General features: G+C 56.8%; 1 long non-coding RNA gene across 1 annotated transcript in view; it reads left to right on the forward strand.

Moving 5' to 3' along the window:
* LOC140470498 (uncharacterized) overlaps nucleotides 1-19,966 on the forward strand; it is a 605,436-nt gene that overhangs the window by 314,821 nt on the left and 270,649 nt on the right. The gene's annotated exons all lie outside the window — the stretch shown is intronic.

Consider the following 19,966-nt stretch of genomic DNA (forward strand, 5'->3'; position numbering starts at 1 on the left):
CTTCTTCCCACTCGGCCATCCCATCTCAGTGCCTGGGCTGCTCCAGCAGCTTGGTCAGTGCAAGCCTTTCCCTCAGCGCTGACCCTCCCACAGTGCGGGGCTCCCACGGCACTGACCCTCCCACAGTGCGGGGCTCCCTCGGCACTGACCCTCCCACAGTGCGGGGCTCCCTCAGCGCTGACCCTCCCACAGTGCGGGGCTCCCTCAGCGCTGACCCTCCCACAGTGTGGGGCTCCCTCAGCACTGACCCTCCCACAGTGCGGGGCTCCCTCAGCGCTGACCGTCCCACAGTGCGGGGCTCCCACGGCACTGACCCTCCCACAGTGCGGGGCTCCCTCGGCACTGACCCTCCCACAGTGCGGGGCTCCCTCAGCGCTGACCCTCCCACAGTGCGGGGCTCCCTCAGCGCTGACCCTCCCACAGTGTGGGGCTTCCTCAACACTGACCCTCCCACAGCGGGAGCCCAGTGTCTGTGCTGGACGGTGACAGTGACCCTGTTCCTGGTGACAGGCGGGTGGGGGCTGTGGGGGTTAACACCTCCCTGTCCCTCCCCCCTCCCCCCGTCCCCAGTGTCTGTGCTGGACGGTGACAGTGACCCTGTTCCTGGTGACAGGCGGGTGGGGGCTGTGGGGGTTAACACCTCCCTGTCCCTCCCCCCATCCTCTGCTTTCACTGAGTGCCACACTCCCAGGTCTGTGCCAGCTATCGTTTTGCCCTGCCCAGTCACTGGGCGTGTGATGTTTACCTGGCTGGTGACCCGTGACCCAGGTGTAAGGGAGCTGACGTGTTGCTGTGTTTCAGAACAAAGAGCTGCCCCTTTATCTGGGAACGTGGATCAGGCAGTGGACAGTGTGGCTCACATCTCACACCGAGTGAGCTCCCTGTTCCCTGGCGTCAATCGAACCGATATCTGCCAAGGTCAGCCACAACCGACTGCCCTGATCATGGGGAGCTCCAGGGCAGGGCGGGCTGCCAACTCGAGCTGCTGGTCTTGGGCCCGCACATGGCAGAGTGGCTGAATCCCTCTGAACGGGTCTTCCTTGACCAGCATGGCTTGGGTTTTGCTGGGACGTGGAAGTGGGGAACGTGCGTTAAGACCACTGCCATTGGAAATGGCCACTCAGTCCATCGAATGGGCTTCCCCCATTCACCGCCTCTCCCAGCATCCTCAGCTCCACGCTCCTGGCTGTTTCCCCCATCACCCTCAGTCCTCTTCCTTCACCAAACCCTCCCGCAGATTCGCTCCCCTGGGAGAGAGAGAGGAGATCCCTCCATGTCTGCGTCTTCGATGGGCGACCTCTTGTTCTGAGATGATACCCGCTCAGGTCCCTCGACTCTCCCACACGAGGTGGTTGGCGGGGTTGGGTGGGGGCGGGGGGGGGCGGTGAAACAACCTCTCCACACCTCCCCCTGCCCCTGTCCCTCCCTGTGAATCTCCAATCAGGTTGCCTCGCGTCGTGCAAAACCCCAAGGGGTAGATGGGTCAGTACAGCACGGTGCAGGCCCTTCGGCCCATGATGCTCTGCTGCCCTTGTATCCCACTCTGAGATCAGACGAGCCAACTTACCCTCCATTTCACTGTCCTCCATGTGCCAATGTCAGAGTCGCTTAAATGCCCCGAATGTATCTTGTCCCACCTCTGGCACTGCATTCCACGCACACTCACCTTCTCTGAGCAAAGAGCCGATCTCTGACGACTCCCAGAAACCTTGCTCCAATCACTTTGGAGCTTACACACCCCAACCTAGTCAACCTCTCCCTCTATAAAACAGTCCCTCCATCCCTGGGATCAGCCAAGTCATGTTCCTCCTGTTCACTCATCAGAGAACCTTGAGCAGTGATTGTTCTGCAGTTCCATTTTACAACATGTTGGACAATCAAGTTCTCCACTATGAGGGGGTTCGGTGGGGGGGGTTACAGAGACAGGGAGGGGGGTTACAGAGATATGGAGGGGGGTTACAGAGATAGGGAGGGGCTGGAGGGGGTTACAGAGATATGGAGGGGGGTTACAGAGATAGGGAGGGGCTGGAGGGGGTTACAGAGATATGGAGGGGGGTTACTGAGATAGGGAGGGGGTGGAGGGGGGTTACAGAGACAGGGAGGGGGGTTACAGAGATATGGAGGGGGGTTACAGAGATAGGGAGGGGGTGGAGGGGGGTTACAGAGACAGGGAGGGGGGTTACAGAGATATGGAGGGGGGTTACAGAGATAGGGAGGGGCTGGAGGGGGGTTACAGAGACAGGGAGGGGGGTTACAGAGATATGGAGGGGGGTTACAGAGATAGGGAGGGGGTGAAGGGGGTTACAGAGACAGGGAGGGGGGTTACAGAGATAGGGAGGGGCTGGAGGGGGTTACAGAGATAGGGAGGGGGTGGAGGGGGGTTACAGAGATAGGGAGGGGGTGGAGGGGGGTTACAGAGATAGGGAGGGGGTGGAGGGGGGTTACAGAGACAGGGAGGGGGGTTACAGAGATATGGAGGGGGGTTACAGAGATAGGGAGGGGCTGGAGGGGGTTACAGAGATATGGAGGGGGGTTACAGGGATAGGGAGGGGGTGGAGGGGGGTTACAGAGATAGGGAGGGGCTGGAGGGGGGTTACAGAGATAGGGAGGGGCTGGAGGGGGTTACAGAGATAGGGAGGGGGTGTAGGGGGTTACAGAGATAGGGAGGGGGTGTAGGGGGTTACAGAGATAGGGAGGGGGTTACAGAGATAGAGAGGGGCTGGAGGGGGTTACAGAGACATGGAGGGGGGTTACAGAGATATGGAGGGGGGTTACAGAGATAGGGAGGGGCTGGAGGGGGTTACAGAGATATGGAGGGGGGTTACAGGGATAGGGAGGGGGTGGAGGGGGGTTACAGAGATAGGGAGGGGCTGGAGGGGGGTTACAGAGATAGGGAGGGGCTGGAGGGGGTTACAGAGATAGGGAGGGGGTGTAGGGGGTTACAGAGATAGGGAGGGGGTGTAGGGGGTTACAGAGATAGGGAGGGGGTTACAGAGATAGAGAGGGGCTGGAGGGGGTTACAGAGATATGGAGGGGGGTTACAGAGATAGGGAGGGGCTGGAGGGGGTTACAGAGATATGGAGGGGGGTTACAGAGATAGGGAGGGGGTGGAGGGGGGTTACAGAGACAGGGAGGGGGGTTACAGAGATATGGAGGGGGGTTACAGAGATAGGGAGGGGCTGGAGGGGGTTACAGAGATATGGAGGGGGGTTACAGGGATAGGGAGGGGCTGGAGGGGGATTACAGAGATAGGGAGGGGCTGGAGGGGGTTACAGAGATAGGGAGGGGGTGGAGGGGGGTTACAGAGACAGGGAGGGGGGTTACAGAGACATGGAGGGGGGTTACAGAGATAGGGAGGGGCTGGAGGGGGTTACAGAGATATGGAGGGGGGTTACAGAGATAGGGAGGGGCTGGAGGGGGTTACAGAGATATGGAGGGGGGTTACAGAGATAGGGAGGGGGTGGAGGGGGGTTACAGAGACAGGGAGGGGGGTTACAGAGATATGGAGGGGGGTTACAGAGATAGGGAGGGGCTGGAGGGGGTTACAGAGATATGGAGGGGGGTTACAGGGATAGGGAGGGGCTGGAGGGGGATTACAGAGATAGGGAGGGGCTGGAGGGGGTTACAGAGATAGGGAGGGGGTGTAGGGGGTTACAGAGATAGGGAGGGGGTGAAGGGGGGTTACAGAGATAGGGAGGGGGTGAAGGGGGTTACAGAGATAGGGAGGGGGTGAAGGGGGTTACAGAGACAGGGAGGGGTGTTACAGAGATAGGGAGGGGGTGTAGGGGGATACAGAGATAGGGAGGGGGTGTAGGGGGGTTACAGAGATAGGGAGGGGCTGGAGGGGTTTACAGAGATAGGGAGGGGGTGTAGGGGGGTTACAGAGACAGGGAGGGGGGTTACCGAGATAGGGACAGGCTGGAGGGGGTTACAGAGACATGGAGGGGGGCTACAAAGATAGGGAGGGGGGTTACAGAGATAGGGAGGGGGGTTACAGAGATAGGGAGGGGGGTTACAGAGATAGGGAGGGGCTGGAAGGGGTTACACAGATAGGGAGGGGGGGTTACAGAGATAGGGAGGGGGGTTATAGAGATAGGGAGGGGGGTGATAGAGATAGGGAGGGGGGTTATAGAGATAGGGAGGGGCTGGAGGGTGTTACAGAGATATGGAGGGGGTTACAGAGATAGGGAGGGAGGTTACAGAGATAGGGAGGGGCTGGAGGGGGTTACAGAGACATGGAGAGGGGTTACAGAGATAGGGAGTGGGGTTACAGAGATAGGGAGGGGGGTTATAGAGATAGGGAGGGGCTGGAGGGGGTTACAGAGATAGGGAGGGAGGTTACAGAGATAGGGAGGGGGTGGAGGGGGTTACAGAGACATGGAGGGGGTTACAAAGATAGGGAGGGGGGTTACAGAGACAGGGAGGGGGGTTACAGAGATAGGGAGGGGCTGGAGGGGGTTACAGAGATATGGAGGGGGGTTACTGAGATAGGGAGGGGGTGGAGGGGGGTTACAGAGACAGGGAGGGGGGTTACAGAGATATGGAGGGGGGTTACAGAGATAGGGAGGGGCTGGAGGGGGTTACAGAGATATGGAGGGGGGTTACAGGGATAGGGAGGGGGTGGAGGGGGGTTACAGAGATAGGGAGGGGCTGGAGGGGGGTTACAGAGATAGGGAGGGGCTGGAGGGGGGTTACAGAGATAGGGAGGGGCTGGAGGGGGTTACAGAGATAGGGAGGGGGTGTAGGGGGTTACAGAGATAGGGAGGGGGTGTAGGGGGTTACAGAGATAGGGAGGGGGTTACAGAGATAGAGAGGGGCTGGAGGGGGTTACAGAGACATGGAGGGGGGTTACAGAGATATGGAGGGGGGTTACAGAGATAGGGAGGGGCTGGAGGGCGTTACAGAGATATGGAGGGGGGTTACAGAGATAGGGAGGGGGTGGAGGGGGGTTACAGAGACAGGGAGGGGGGTTACAGAGATATGGAGGGGGGTTACAGAGATAGGGAGGGGCTGGAGGGGGTTACAGAGATATGGAGGGGGGTTACAGGGATAGGGAGGGGCTGGAGGGGGATTACAGAGATAGGGAGGGGCTGGAGGGGGTTACAGAGATAGGGAGGGGGTGTAGGGGGTTACAGAGATAGGGAGGGGGTGAAGGGGGGTTACAGAGATAGGGAGGGGGTGAAGGGGGTTACAGAGATAGGGAGGGGGTGAAGGGGGTTACAGAGATAGGGAGGGGGTGAAGGGGGTTACAGAGACAGGGAGGGGGGTTACAGAGATAGGGAGGGGGTGTAGGGGGATACAGAGATAGGGAGGGGGTGTAGGGGGGTTACAGAGATAGGGAGGGGCTGGAGGGGGTTACAGAGATAGGGAGGGGGTGAAGGGGGGTTACAGAGATAGGGAGGGAGTGTAGGGGGATACAGAGATAGGGAGGGGGTGTAGGGGGCTTACAGAGAAAGGGAGGGTCTGGAGGGGGTTACAGAGATAGGGAGGGGGTGAAGGGGGGTTACAGAGATAGGGAGGGGGTGAAGGGGGTTACAGAGATAGGGAGGGGCTGGAGGGGGTTACAGAGACAGGGAGGGGGGTTACAGAGATAGGGACGGGCTGGAGGGGGTTACAGAGACATGGAGGGGGGCAACAAAGATAGGGAGGGGGGTTACAGAGATAGGGAGGGGGGTTACAGAGATAGGGAGGGGCTGGAAGGGGTTACACAGATAGGGAGGGGGGTTACAGAGATAGGGAGGGGGGTTATAGAGATAGGAAGGGGCTGGAGGGGGTTACAGAGACATGGAGAGGGGTTACAGAGATAGGGAGGGGGGTTACAGAGATAGGGAGGGGGGTTATAGAGATAGGGAGGGGCTGGAGGGTGTTACAGAGACATGGAGGGGGTTACAAAGATAGGGAGGGGGGTTACAGAGACAGGGAGGGGGTGTAGGGGGGTTAATGGGATAGGGAGGGGGTGTGAGGGTTTACAGGGACAGGGAGGGGGTGTATGGGGTTATGGAGACAGGGAGGGGGTTTAGGGGCTGGGTGAGGTTACAGGGATAAGGAGAGGGGTAGGGGCTGGAGGGGGTTACAGTGATAGGGAGGAGGTGTAGGGGCTGGGTGAGGTTACAGGGATAAGGATAGGGGTAGGGGCTGGAGGGGGTTACAGTGATAGGGAGGGGGTGTAGGGGCTGGGTCCGGTTACAGGGATAAGGAGGCGGTTGGGGCTGGAGGGGGTATGTAGATCAGGAGGTGGTTTACGAACTGGAGGGTGTTACAGAGTTAGGGAGATGTTCACGTACTAGTGAACTCACTAAGCTGGACGGTATGTTATCAGACGTTTCACCACCAAACTAGGTAACACCATCAGTGAGCAACTGGTGAACCACTGGTTCCAGGTCCTGCTCCCTACTTGGTCACTTCAGGATTATATCATTCACTGTTCCTCTTCTGAAAGGTGGGGAGGTGGTGTCCAAATTGATGTGATGATGAAATCAATTTGAAAACAAATTGGAATGTTTTAAAACTAATATAAACCTTATATAAACACATCTCTATCTCTATAACCTGCATGCATGTTGGAGAACGAGGGTGGGTTCGGGGATGGGGAGCGTGTTGGGGATGGGGAGCGTGTTGAGGATGGAGAGTGAGTTGGGGCTGGGGAGCGTGTTGGGGCTGGGGAGCGTGTTGGGGATGGAGAGCGTGATGGGGATGGAGAGCGTGATGGGGATGGAGAGCGTGATGGGGATGGAGAGCGTGATGGGGATGGAGAGCGTGTTGGGGATGGAGAGCATGTTGGGGATGGAGGGCGTGTTGGGGGTGGAGGGTGTGTTGGGGAAGGAGGGTGTGTTGGGGATGGAGAATATGTTGGGGAGGGAGAGTGTGTTGAGGATGGAGTGTGTGTTGAGGATGGAGTGTGTGTTGAGGATGGAGAGTGTGTTGGGGAAGGAGAGTGTGTTGGGGAAGGAGAGTGTGTTGGGGATGGAGAATATGTTGGGGAGGGAGAGTGTGTTGGGGAGGGAGAGTGTGTTGGGGAGGGAGAGTGTGTTGGGGAGGGAGAGTCTGTTGGGGAGGGAGAGTCTGTTGGGGAGGGAGAGTCTGTTGGGGAGGGAGAGTGTGTTGGGGAGGGAGAGTGTGTTGGGCAGGGAGAGTGTGTTGGGCAGGGAGAGTGTGTTGGGCAGGGAGAGTGTGTTGGGGAGGGAGAGTGTGTTGGGGAGGGAGAGTGTGTTGGGGAGGGAGAGTGTGTTGGGGAGGGAGAGTGTGTTGGGGAGGGAGATCGTGTTGGGGAGGGAGATCGTGTTGGGGAGGGAGATCGTGTTGGGGAGGGAGATCGTGTTGGGGATGGAGAGTGTGTTGGGGATGGAGAGTGTGTTGGGGATGGAGACTGAGTTCGGGCTGGGGAGCGTGTTGGGGATGGAGATCGTGTTGGGGATGAAGCGCGTGTTGGGGATGGAGAGCGTGTTGGGGATGGAGAGCGTGTTGGGGATGGAGGGCGTGTTGGGGATGGAGGGCGTGTTGGGGATGGAGGGCGTGTTGGGGATGGAGGGCGTGTTGGGGATGGAGGGCGTGTTGGGGATGGAGGGCGTGTTGGGGATGGAGGGTGTGTTGGGGAAGGAGAGCGTGTTGGGGAAGGAGAGTGTGATGGGGAAGGAGAGCGTGTCGGGTTTGGAGAGTGTGTTTGGATTGGAGAGTGTGTTGGGGAGGGAGAGCGTGTTGGGGAGGGAGAGTGTGTTGAGGATGGAGTGTGTGTTGAGGATGGAGTGTGTGTTGGGGATGGAGAGTGTGTTGTGGATGGAGAGTGTGTTGAGGATGGAGAGTGTGTTGGGGATGGAGAGTGTGTTGGGGATGGAGAGTGTGTTGGGGATGGAGAGTGTGTTGTGGATGGAGAGTGTGTTGAGGATGGAGAGTGTGTTGAGGATGGAGAGTGTGTTGTGGATGGAGAGTGTGTTGGGGATGGAGACTGAGTTCGGGCTGGGGAGCGTGTTGGGGATGGAGATCGTGTTGGGGATGAAGCGCGTGTTGGGGATGGAGAGCGTGTTGGGGATGGAGAGCGTGTTGGGGATGGAGGGCGTGTTGGGGATGGAGGGCGTGTTGGGGATGGAGGGCGTGTTGGGGATGGAGGGCGTGTTGGGGATGGAGGGCGTGTTGGGGATGGAGGGCGTGTTGGGGATGGAGGGTGTGTTGGGGAAGGAGAGCGTGTTGGGGAAGGAGAGCGTGTTGGGGATGGAGAGTGTGTTGGGGAAGGAGAGTGTGATGGGGATGGAGAGTGTGTTTGGATTGGAGAGTGTGTTGGGGAGGGAGAGCGTGTTGGGGAGGGAGAGTGTGTTGAGGATGGAGTGTGTGTTGAGGATGGAGTGTGTGTTGGGGATGGAGAGTGTGTTGTGGATGGAGAGTGTGTTGAGGATGGAGAGTGTGTTGGGGATGGAGAGTGTGTTGGGGATGGAGAGTGTGTTGGGGATGGAGAGTGTGTTGTGGATGGAGAGTGTGTTGAGGATGGAGAGTGTGTTGAGGATGGAGAGTGTGTTGTGGATGGAGAGTGTGTTGTGGATGGAGAGTGTGTTGTGGATGGAAAGTGTGTTGTGGATGGTGAGTGTGTTGGGGATAGAGAGTGAGTTGGGGATGGAGAGTGTATTGGGGATTCAGAGTGTGTTGGGGATGGAGAGTCTGTTAGGGAGGGAGAGTGTGTTGTGGAGGGAGAGTGTGTTGGGGAGGGAGATCGTGTTGGGGAGGGAGATCGTGTTGGGGAGGGAGATCGTGTTGGGGAGGGAGATCGTGTTGGGGAGGGAGATCGTGTTGGGGAGGGAGATCGTGTTGGGGAGGGAGAGTGTGTTGGGGAGGGAGAGTGTGTTGGCGGTGGGAGAGTGTGTTGGGGAGGGAGAGTGTGTTGGGGATGGGGAGTCTGTTGCGGATGGGGAGTCTGTTGGGGAGGCAGCGTGTGTTGGGGAGGCAGAGTGTGTTGGGGAGGGAGATCGTGTTGGGGATGGAGAGTGTGTTGGGGATGGAGAGTGTGTTGTGGATGGTGAGTGTGTTGGGGATAGAGAGTGAGTTGGGGATGGAGAGTGTATTGGGGATTCAGAGTGTGTTGGGGATGGAGTGTGTGTTGAGTATGGAGAGTGTGTTGAGTATGGAGAGTGTGTTGAGTATGGAGAGTGTGTTGAGTATGGAGAGTGTGTTGAGTATGGAGAGTGTGTTGGGGATTAAGAGTTTGTTGGGGATGGAGTGTGTGTTGGGGATTAAGAGTGTGTTGGGGATTAAGAGTGTGTTGGGGATTAAGAGTGTGTTGGGGAGGGAGAGTTTGTTGGGGATGGAGAGAGTGTTTGGGTTGGAGAGTGTGTTTGGGTTGGAGAGTGTGTTGGGGAGTGAGAGTGTGTTGGCGTGCGAGAGTGTGTTGGGGATGGAGAGCGTGTTGGGGATGGAGAGCGTGTTGCGGATGGAGAGCGTGTTGGGGAAGGAGAGCGTGTTGGGGAAGGAGAGCGTGTTGGGGATGGAGAGCGTGTTGGGGATGGAGAGCGTGTTGGGGATGGAGAGCGTGTTGGGGATGGAGAGCGTGTTGGGGATGGAGAGCGTGTTGGGGAAGGAGAGCGTGTTGGGGAAGGAGAGCGTGTTGGGGAAGGAGAGCGTGTTGGGGAAGGAGAGCGTGTTGGGGAAGGAGAGCGTGTTGGGGATGGAGAGCGTGTTGGGGATGGAGAGCGTGTTGGGGATGGAGAGCGTGTTCAGGATGGAGAGTGTGTTGGGGAGGGAGAGTGTGTTGGGGAGGGAGAGTGTGTTGGGGAGGGAGAGTGTGTTGGGGATGGAGAGTGTGTTGGGGATGGAGAGTGAGTTGGGGATGGAGAGCGTGTTGGGGATGGAGAGCGTGTTGGAGATGGAGAGCGTGTTGGGGATGGAGAGTGTGTTGGGGATGGAGAGCGTGTTGTGGACGGAGAGCGTGTTGGGGAGGGAGAGCGTGATGAGGATGGAGAGCGTGATGAGGATGGAGAGCGTGATGAGGATGGAGAGCGTGATGAGGATGGAGAGCGTGATGAGGATGGAGAGCGTGATGAGGATGGAGAGCGTGATGAGGATGGAGAGCGTGTTAAGGATGGAGGGTGTGTTGGGGAAGGAGAGTGTGTTGGGGATGGAGAGCGTGTTGGGGATGGAGAGCGTGTTCAGGATGGAGAGTGTGTTGGGGAGGGAGAGTGTGTTGGGGAGGGAGAGTGTGTTGGGGAGGGAGAGTGTGTTGGGGATGGAGAGTGTGTTGGGGATGGAGGGTGTGTTGGGGAAGGAGAGTGTGTTGGGGATGGAGAATATGTTGGGGAGGGAGAGTGGAGGGAGAGTGTGTTGGGGATGGAGAGTGTGTTGGGGATGGAGAGTGTGTTGGGGATGGAGAGTGTGTTGGGGAGGGAGAGTGTGTTGGGGATGGAGAGTGTGTTGGGGATGGAGAGTGTGTTGGGGATGGAGAGTGTGTTGGGGATGGAGAGTGTGTTGGGGATGGAGAGTGTGTTGGGGATGGAGAGTGTGTTGTGGATGGAGAGTTTGTTGTGGATGGTGAGTGTGTTGGGGATGGTGAGTGTGTTGGGGATGGTGAGTGTGTTGGGGATGGAGAGTGTGTTGGGGAGGGAGAGTGTGTTGGGGAGGGAGAGTGTGTTGGGGAGGCAGATCGTGTTGTGGAGGCAGATCGTGTTGGGGATGGAGAGTGTGTTGGGGATGGAGAGTGTGTTGGGGATGGAGAGTGTGTTGTGGATGGAGAGTGTGTTGCGGATGGAGAGTGTGTTGCGGATGGAGAGTGTGTTGGGGAGGGAGAGTGTGTTGGGGAGGGAGAGTGTGTTGGGGAGGCAGATCGTGTTGGGGATGGAGAGTGTGTTGGGGATGGAGAGTGTGTTGGGGATGGAGAGTGTGTTGGGGATGGAGAGTGTGTTGGGGATGGAGAGTGTGTTGTCGATGGAGAGTGTGTTGTGGATGGTGAGTGAGTTGTGGATGGTGAGTGAGTTGTGGATAGTGAGTGAGTTGTGGATGGTGAGTGAGTTGGTGAGGGAGAGTGTGTTGGGGAGGGAGAGTGTGTTGGGGATGGAGAGTGTGTTGGGGATGGAGAGTGTGTTGTGGATGGAGAGTGTGTTGTGGATGGAGAGTGTGTTGTGGATGGAGAGTGTGTTGGGGAGGGAGAGTGTGTTGGGGAGGGAGAGTGTGTTGGGGAGGGAGAGTGTGTTGGGGAGGGAGAGTGTGTTGGGGAGGGAGAGTGTGTTGGGGAGGGAGAGCGTGTTGGGGAGGGAGAGCGTGTTGGGGAGGGAGAGCGTGTTGGGGAGGGAGAGCGTGTTGGGGATGGAGAGTATGTTGGGGATGGAGATGGTGTAGGGTTTGGAGAGTGTGTTCGGGATGGAGAGTGTGTTGGGGATTGATAGTGTGTTCGGTTTGGAGAGCGTGTTGGCGAGGGAGAGCGTGTTGGGGATGGAGAGCGTGTTGGGGATGGAGAGCGTGTTGGGGATGGAGAGCGTGTTGGGGTTGGAGAGTGTGTTGAGGCTGGAGAGTGTGTTGGGGATTAAGAGTTTGTTGGGGATGGAGTGTGTGTTGGGGATTAAGAGTGTGTTGGGGATTAAGAGTGTGTTGGGGATTAACAGTGTGTTGGGGAGGGAGAGTTTGTTGGGGATGGAGAGAGTGTTTGGGTTGGAGAGTGTGTTGGGGAGTGAGAGTGTGTTGGCGTGCGAGAGTGTGTTGGGGATGGAGAGCGTGTTGGGGATGGAGAGCGTGTTGGGGATGGAGAGCGTGTTGCGGATGGAGAGCGTGTTGCGGATGGAGAGCGTGTTGGGGAAGGAGTGCGTGTTGGGGATGGAGAGCGTGTTGGGGATGGAGAGCGTGTTGGGGATGGAGAGCGTGTTGGGGATGGAGAGCGTGTTGGGGATGGAGAGCGTGTTGGGGATGGAGAGCGTGTTGGGGATGGAGAGCGTGTTGGGGATGGAGAGCGTGTTGGGGATGGAGAGCGTGTTGGGGATGGAGAGCGTGTTGGGGATGGAGAGCGTGTTGGGGATGGAGAGTGTGTTCAGGATGGAGAGTGTGTTGGGGAGGGAGAGTGTGTTGGGGAGGGAGAGTGTGTTGGGGAGGGAGAGTGTGTTGGGGATGGAGAGTGTGTTGGGGATGGAGAGTGTGTTGGGGATGGAGAGTGAGTTGGGGATGGAGAGCGTGTTGGGGATGGAGAGCGTGTTGGAGATGGAGAGCGTGTTGGGGATGGAGAGTGTGTTCGGTTTGGAGAGTGTGTTAGGGAGGGAGAGTGTGTTGGGGATGGAGAGTGTGTTGGGGATGGAGATCGTGATGGGGATGGAGAGCATGATGGGGATGGAGAGCGTGTTGGGGAAGGAGAGTGTGTTGGGGAAGGAGAGCGTGATGAGGATGGAGAGCGTGATGAGGATGGAGAGTGTGTTGAGGATGGAGATCGTGTTAAGGATGGAGGGTGTGTTGGGGAAGGAGAGTGTGTTGGGGATGGAGAATATGTTGGGGAGGGAGAGTGTGTTGGGGAGGGAGAGTGTGTTGGGGAGGGAGAGTGTGTTGGGGAGGCAGATCGTGTTGGGGATGGAGAGTGTGTTGGGGATGGAGAGTGTGTTGGGGATGGAGAGCGTGTTGGGGATGGAGAGCGTGTTGGGTTTGGAGAGCGTGTTGGGGATGGAGATGGTGTAGGGTTTGGAGAGTGTGTTCGGGATGGAGAGTGTGTTGGGGATTGATATTGTGTTGGGTTTGGAGAGCGTGTTGGCGAGGGAGAGCGTGTTGGGGATGGAGAGCGTGTTGGGGGTGGAGAGCGTGTTGGGGATGGAGAGTGTGTTGGGGTTGGAGAGTGTGTTGAGGCTGGAGAGTGTGTTGGGTTTGGACAGTGTGTTGGAGAAGAAGAGTGTGATGGGGTTGTAGAGTGTGATGGGGTTGGAGAGTGTGTTGGGGAAGGAGAGCGTGTTGGGGATGGAGAGCATGATGGGGATGGAGAGTGTGTTGGGGAAGGAGAGTGTGTTGGGGAAGGAGAGCGTGTTGGGGATGGAGAGCATGATGGGGATGGAGAGTGTGTTGGGGAAGGAGATCGTGTTGGGGAAGGAGATCGTGTTGGGGAAGGAGAGTGTGTTGGGGAAGGAGAGCGTGATGAGGATGGAGAGCGTGATGAGGATGGAGAGTGTGTTGAGGATGGAGAGCGTGTTAAGGATGGAGGGTGTGTTGGGGAAGGAGAGTGTGTTGGGGATGGAGAGTGTGTTGAGTATGGAGAGTGTGTTGGGGATGGAGAGTGTGTTGGGGATGGAGAGTGTGTTGGGGATTAAGAGTTTGTTGGGGATGGAGTGTGTGTTGGGGATTAAGAGTGTGTTGGGGATTAACAGTGTGTTGGGGAGGGAGAGTTTGTTGGGGATGGAGAGAGTGTTTGGGTTGGAGAGAGTGTGTTGGGGAGTGAGAGTGTGTTGGCGTGCGAGAGTGTGTTGGGGATGGAGAGTGTGTTGGGGATTAAGAGTGTGTTGGGGATTAAGAGTGTGTTGGGGATGGAGAGCGTGTTGGGTTTGGAGAGCGTGTTGGGGATGCAGATGGTGTAGGGTTTGGAGAGTGTGTTCGGGATGGAGAGTGTGTTGGGGATTGATAGTGTGTTGGGTTTGGAGAGCGTGTTGGCGAGGGAGAGCGTGTTGGGGATGGAGAGCGTGTTGGGGATGGAGAGTGTGTTGGGGATGGAGAGCGTGTTGGGGATGGAGAGCATGTTGGGGATGGAGAGCGTGTTGGGGATGGGGAGCGTGTTGGGGATGGAGAGCGTGTTGGGGATGGAGAGCGTGTTGGGGAAGGAGAGCGTGTTGGGGATGGAGAGCGTGTTGGGGATGGAGAGCATGTTGGGGATGGAGAGCGTGTTCCGGATGGAGAGCGTGTTCGGGATGGAGAGCGTGTTGGGGATGGAGAGCGTGTTGGGGATGGAGAGCATGTTGGGGATGGAGAGCGTGTTGGGGATGGAGAGCGTGTTGGGGATGGAGAGCGTGTTGGGGATGGAGAGTGAGTTGAGGATGGAGAGCGTGTTGGGGATGGAGAGCGTGTTGGGGATGGAGAGCGTGTTGGGGATGGAGAGCGTGTTGGGGAGGGAGAGTATGTTGGGGATGGAGGTTGTGTTGGGGATGGAGGTTGTGTTGGGGATGGAGAGTGTGTTGGGGATGGAGAGTGAGTTGAGGATGGAGAGCGTGTTGGGGATGGAGAGCGTGTTGGGGATGGAGAGCGTGTTGGGGATGGAGAGTGAGTTGAGGATGGAGAGCGTGTTGGGGATGGAGAGTGTGTTGGGGATGGAGAGTGTGTTGGGGATGGAGAGTGTGTTCGGTTTGGAGAGTGTGTTGGGGAGGGAGAGTGTGTTGGGGATGGAGAGCGTGTTGGGGATGGAGAACGTGTTGGGGAAGGAGAGCGTGTTGGGGATGGAGAGCGTGTTGGGGATGGAGAGCGTGTTGCGGATGGAGAGCGTGTTGGGGATGGAGAGCGTGTTGGGGATGGAGAGCGTGTTGGGGATGGAGAGCGTGTTCAGGATGGAGAGTGTGTTCGGGATGGAGAGTGTGTTCGGGATGGAGAGTGTGTTGGGGAGGGAGAGTGTGTTGGGGAGGGAGAGTGTGTTAGGGAGGGAGAGTGTGTTGGGGAGGGAGAGTGTGTTGGGGAGGGAGAGTGTGTTGGGGAGGGAGAGTGTGTTGGGTAGGGAGAGTGTGTTGGGGATGGAGAGTGTGTTGGGGATGGAGAGTGTGTTGGGGATGGAGAGTGAGTTGGGGATGGAGAGCGTGTTGGGGATGGAGAGCGTGTTGGGGATGGAGAGTGTGTTGGGGATGGAGAGTGTGTTGGGGATGGAGAGTGTGTTCGGGTTGGAGAGTGTGTTGGGGAGGGAGAGTGTGTTGGGGATGGAGAGTGTGTTGGGAATGGAGAGTGAGTTGGGGCTGGGGAGCGTGTTGGGGATGGAGATCGTGATGGGGATGGAGAGCATGATGGGGATGGAGAGCGTGTTGGGGGAGGAGATCGTGTTGGGGAAGGAGATCGTGTTGGGGAAGGAGAGTGTGTTGGGGAAGGAGAGCGTGATGAGGATGGAGAGCGTGATGAGGATGGAGAGCGTGATGAGGATGGAGAGTGTGTTGAGGATGGAGAGCGTGTTAAGGATGGAGGGTGTGTTGGGGAAGGAGAGTGTGTTGGGGATGGAGAATATGTTGGGGATGGAGAATACGTTGGGGAGGGAGAGTGGAGGGAGAGTGTGCTGGGGAGGGAGAGTGTGTTGGGGAGGGAGATTTTGTTGGGAAGGGAGAGTGTGTTGGGGAGGCAGATCGTGTTGGGGATGTAGAGTGTGTTGGGGATGGAGAGTGTGTTAGGGATGGAGAGTGTGTTGGGGATGGAGAGTGTGTTGTGGATGGAGAGTGTGTTGTGGATGGAGAGTGTGTTGTGGATGGAGAGTGTGTTGTGGATGGTGAGTGTGTTGGGGAGGGAGAGTGAGTTGGGGAGGGAGAGTGTGTTGGGGAGGGAGAGTGTGTTGGGGAGGGAGAGTGTGTTGGGGAGGGAGAGTGTGTTGTGGAGGGAGAGTATGTTGGAGATGGAGAGTGTGGTCGAGATGGAGAGTGTGTTGGAGACGGAGAGTATGTTGGAGATGGAGAGTGTGTTGGGATGGAGAGTGTGTTGGGGATGGAGTGCGTGTTGAGTATGAAGAGTGTGTTGAGTATGGAGAGTGTGTTGTGGATGGAGAGTGTGTTGTGGATGGAGAGTGTGTTGTGGATGGAGAGTGTGTTGTGGATGGTGAGTGTGTTGAGGATGGAGAGTGTGTTGAGGATGGAGAGTGTGTTGAGGATGGAGAGTGTGTTGAGGATGGAGAGTGTGTTGAGGATGGAGAGTGTGTTGATTATGGAGAGTGTGTTGATTATGGAGAGTGTGTTGATTATGGAGAGTGTGTTGATTATGGAGAGTGTGTTGATTATGGAGAGTGTGTTGATTATGGAGAGTGTGTTGTGGATGGTGAGTGAGTTGGGGAGGGAGAGTGTGTTGGGGAGGGAGAGTGTGTTGGGGAGGGAGAGTGTGTTGGGGAGGGAGAGTGTGTTCGGGAGGGAGAGTGTGTTGGGGATGGAGAGCGTGTTGGGTTTGGAGAGCGTGATGGGGATGGAGATGGTGTAGGGTTTGGAGAGTGTGTTCGGGATGGAGAGTGTGTTGGGGATTGATAGTGTGTTGGGTTTGGAGAGCGTGTTGGCGAGGGAGAGCGTGTTGGCGAAGGAGAGCGTGTTGGGGATGGAGAGTGTGTTGGGGATGGAGAGTGAGTTGGGGTTGGAGAGTGTGTTGGGGATGGAGAGTGTGTTGGGGATGGAGAGTGTGTTCGGTTTGGAGAGTGTGTTGTGGAGGGAGAGTGTGCTGGGGATGGAGAGTGTGTTGGGAATGGAGAGTGAGTTGGGGCTGGGGAGTGTGTTGGGGATGGAGATCGTGATGGGGATGGAGAGCATGATGGGGATGGAGAGCGTGTTGTGGAAGGAGATCGTGTTGGGGAAGGAGAGCGTGATGAGGATGGAGAGTGTGATGAGGATGGAGAGCGTGATGAGGATGGAGAGTGTGTTGAGGATGGAGAGCATGTTAAGGATGGAGGGTGTGTTGGGGAAGGAGAGTGTGTTGGGGATGGAGAATATGTTGGGGATGGAGAATATGTTGGGGAGGGAGAGTGGAGGGAGAGTGTGTTGGGGAGGGAGAGTGTGTTGGGGAGGGAGCGTGTGTTGGGGAGGCAGATCGTGTTGGGGAGGCAGATCGTGTTGGGGAGGCAGATCGTGTTGGGGATGGAGAGTGTGTTGGGGATGGAGAGTGTGTTGGGGATGGAGAGTGTGTTGGGGATGGAGAGTGTGTTGGGGATGGAGAGTGTGTTGGGGATGGAGAGTGTGTTGGGGATGGAGAGTGTGTTGTAGATGGAGAGTGTGTTGTGGATGGTGAGTGTGTTGGGGATAGAGAGTGAGTTGGGGATGGAGAGTGTGTTGGGGAGGGAGAGTGTGTTGGGGAGGGAGAGTGTGTTGGGGAGGGAGAGTGTGTTGGGGAGGGAGAGTGTGTTGGGGATGGAGAGTGTGTTGGGGATGGAAAGTGTGTTGGGGATGGAGAGTGTGTTGGGGATGGAGTGTGTGTTGGGGATTAAGAGTTTGTTGGGGATGGAGTGTGTGTTGTGGATGGAGAGTGTGTTGTGGATGGAGAGTGTGTTGTGGATGGAAAGTGTGTTGTGGATGGTGAGTGTGTTGGGGATAGAGAGTGAGTTGGGGATGGAGAGTGTGTTGGGGAAGGAGAGTGTGATGGGGAGGGAGAGTGTGTTTGGATTGGAGAGTGTGTTGGGGAGGGAGAGCGTGTTGGGGAGGGAGAGCGTGTTGGGGAGGGAGAGTGTGTTGAGGATGGAGTGTGTGTTGAGGATGGAGTGTGTGTTGGGGATGGAGAGTGTGTTGTGGATGGAGAGTGTGTTGAGGATGGAGAGTGTGTTGAGGATGGAGAGTGTGTTGGGGATGGAGAGTGTGTTGGGGATGGAGAGTGTGTTGTGGATGGAGAGTGTGTTGAGGATGGAGAGTGTGTTGAGGATGGAGAGTGTGTTGTGGATGGAGAGTGTGTTGTGGATGGAGAGTGTGTTGTGGATGGAGAGTGTGTTGTGGATGGAAAGTGTGTTGTGGATGGTGAGTGTGTTGGGGATAGAGAGTGAGTTGGGGATGGAGAGTGTATTGGGGATTCAGAGTGTGTTGGGGATAGAGAGTGAGTTGGGGATGGAGAGTGTATTGGGGATTCAGAGTGTGTTGGGGATGGAGAGTCTGTTAGGGAGGGAGAGTGTGTTGTGGAGGGAGAGTGTGTTGGGGAGGGAGATCGTGTTGGGGAGGGAGATCGTGTTGGGGAGGGAGATCGTGTTGGGGAGGGAGATCGTGTTGGGGAGGGAGATCGTGTTGGGGAGGGAGATCGTGTTGGGGAGGGAGAGTGTGTTGGGGAGGGAGAGTGTGTTGGCGGTGGGAGAGTGTGTTGGGGAGGGAGAGTGTGTTGGGGATGGGGAGTCTGTTGCGGATGGGGAGTCTGTTGGGGAGGCAGCGTGTGTTGGGGAGGCAGAGTGTGTTGGGGAGGGAGATCGTGTTGGGGATGGAGAGTGTGTTGGGGATGGAGAGTGTGTTGTGGATGGTGAGTGTGTTGGGGATAGAGAGTGAGTTGGGGATGGAGAGTGTATTGGGGATTCAGAGTGTGTTGGGGATGGAGTGTGTGTTGAGTATGGAGAGTGTGTTGAGTATGGAGAGTGTGTTGAGTATGGAGAGTGTGTTGAGTATGGAGAGTGTGTTGAGTATGGAGAGTGTGTTGGGGATTAAGAGTTTGTTGGGGATGGAGTGTGTGTTGGGGATTAAGAGTGTGTTGGGGATTAAGAGTGTGTTGGGGATTAAGAGTGTGTTGGGGAGGGAGAGTTTGTTGGGGAGGGAGAGTTTGTTGGGGATGGAGAGAGTGTTTGGGTTGGAGAGTGTGTTTGGGTTGGAGAGTGTGTTGGGGAGTGAGAGTGTGTTGGCGTGCGAGAGTGTGTTGGGGATGGAGAGCGTGTTGGGGATGGAGAGCGTGTTGCGGATGGAGAGCGTGTTGGGGAAGGAGAGCGTGTTGGGGAAGGAGAGCGTGTTGGGGATGGAGAGCGTGTTGGGGATGGAGAGCGTGTTGGGGATGGAGAGCGTGTTGGGGATGGAGAGCGTGTTGGGGAAGGAGAGCGTGTTGGGGAAGGAGAGCGTGTTGGGGAAGGAGAGCGTGTTGGGGAAGGAGAGCGTGTTGGGGATGGAGAGCGTGTTGGGGATGGAGAGCGTGTTGGGGATGGAGAGCGTGTTGGGGATGGAGAGTGTGTTCAGGATGGAGAGTGTGTTGGGGAGGGAGAGTGTGTTGGGGATGGAGAGCGTGTTGTGGACGGAGAGCGTGTTGGGGAGGGAGAGCGTGATGAGGATGGAGAGCGTGATGAGGATGGAGAGCGTGATGAGGATGGAGAGCGTGATGAGGATGGAGAGCGTGATGAGGATGGAGAGCGTGTTAAGGATGGAGGGTGTGTTGGGGAAGGAGAGTGTGTTGGGGATGGAGAATATGTTGGGGAGGGAGAGTGGAGGGAGAGTGTGTTGGGGATGGAGAGTGTGTTGGGGATGGAGAGTGTGTTGGGGATGGAGAGTGTGTTGGGGAGGGAGAGTGTGTTGGGGATGGAGAGTGTGTTGGGGATGGAGAGTGTGTTGGGGATGGAGAGTGTGTTGGGGATGGAGAGTGTGTTGGGGATGGAGAGTGTGTTGTGGATGGAGAGTGTGTTGTGGATGGAGAGTTTGTTGTGGATGGTGAGTGTGTTGGGGATGGTGAGTGTGTTGGGGATGGTGAGTGTGTTGGGGATGGAGAGTGTGTTGGGGAGGGAGATCGTGTTGGGGATGTAGAGTGTGTTGGGGATGGAGAGTGTGTTAGGGATGGAGAGTGTGTTGGGGATGGAGAGTGTGTTGTGGATGGAGAGTGTGTTGTGGATGGAGAGTGTGTTGTGGATGGAGAGTGTGTTGTGGATGGTGAGTGTGTTGGGGAGGGAGAGTGAGTTGGGGAGGGAGAGTGTGTTGGGGAGGGAGAGTGTGTTGGGGAGGGAGAGTGTGTTGGGGAGGGAGAGTGTGTTGTGGAGGGAGAGTATGTTGGAGATGGAGAGTGTGGTCGAGATGGAGAGTGTGTTGGAGACGGAGAGTATGTTGGAGATGGAGAGTGTGTTGGGATGGAGAGTGTGTTGGGGATGGAGTGCGTGTTGAGTATGAAGAGTGTGTTGAGTATGGAGAGTGTGTTGTGGATGGAGAGTGTGTTGTGGATGGAGAGTGTGTTGTGGATGGAGAGTGTGTTGTGGATGGTGAGTGTGTTGAGGATGGAGAGTGTGTTGAGGATGGAGAGTGTGTTGAGGATGGAGAGTGTGTTGAGGATGGAGAGTGTGTTGAGGATGGAGAGTGTGTTGATTATGGAGAGTGTGTTGATTATGGAGAGTGTGTTGATTATGGAGAGTGTGTTGATTATGGAGAGTGTGTTGATTATGGAGAGTGTGTTG

The sequence above is a fragment of the Chiloscyllium punctatum genome, chromosome 51 (assembly GCF_047496795.1).
Source record: "Chiloscyllium punctatum isolate Juve2018m chromosome 51, sChiPun1.3, whole genome shotgun sequence".
NCBI lineage: Eukaryota > Metazoa > Chordata > Chondrichthyes > Orectolobiformes > Hemiscylliidae > Chiloscyllium > Chiloscyllium punctatum.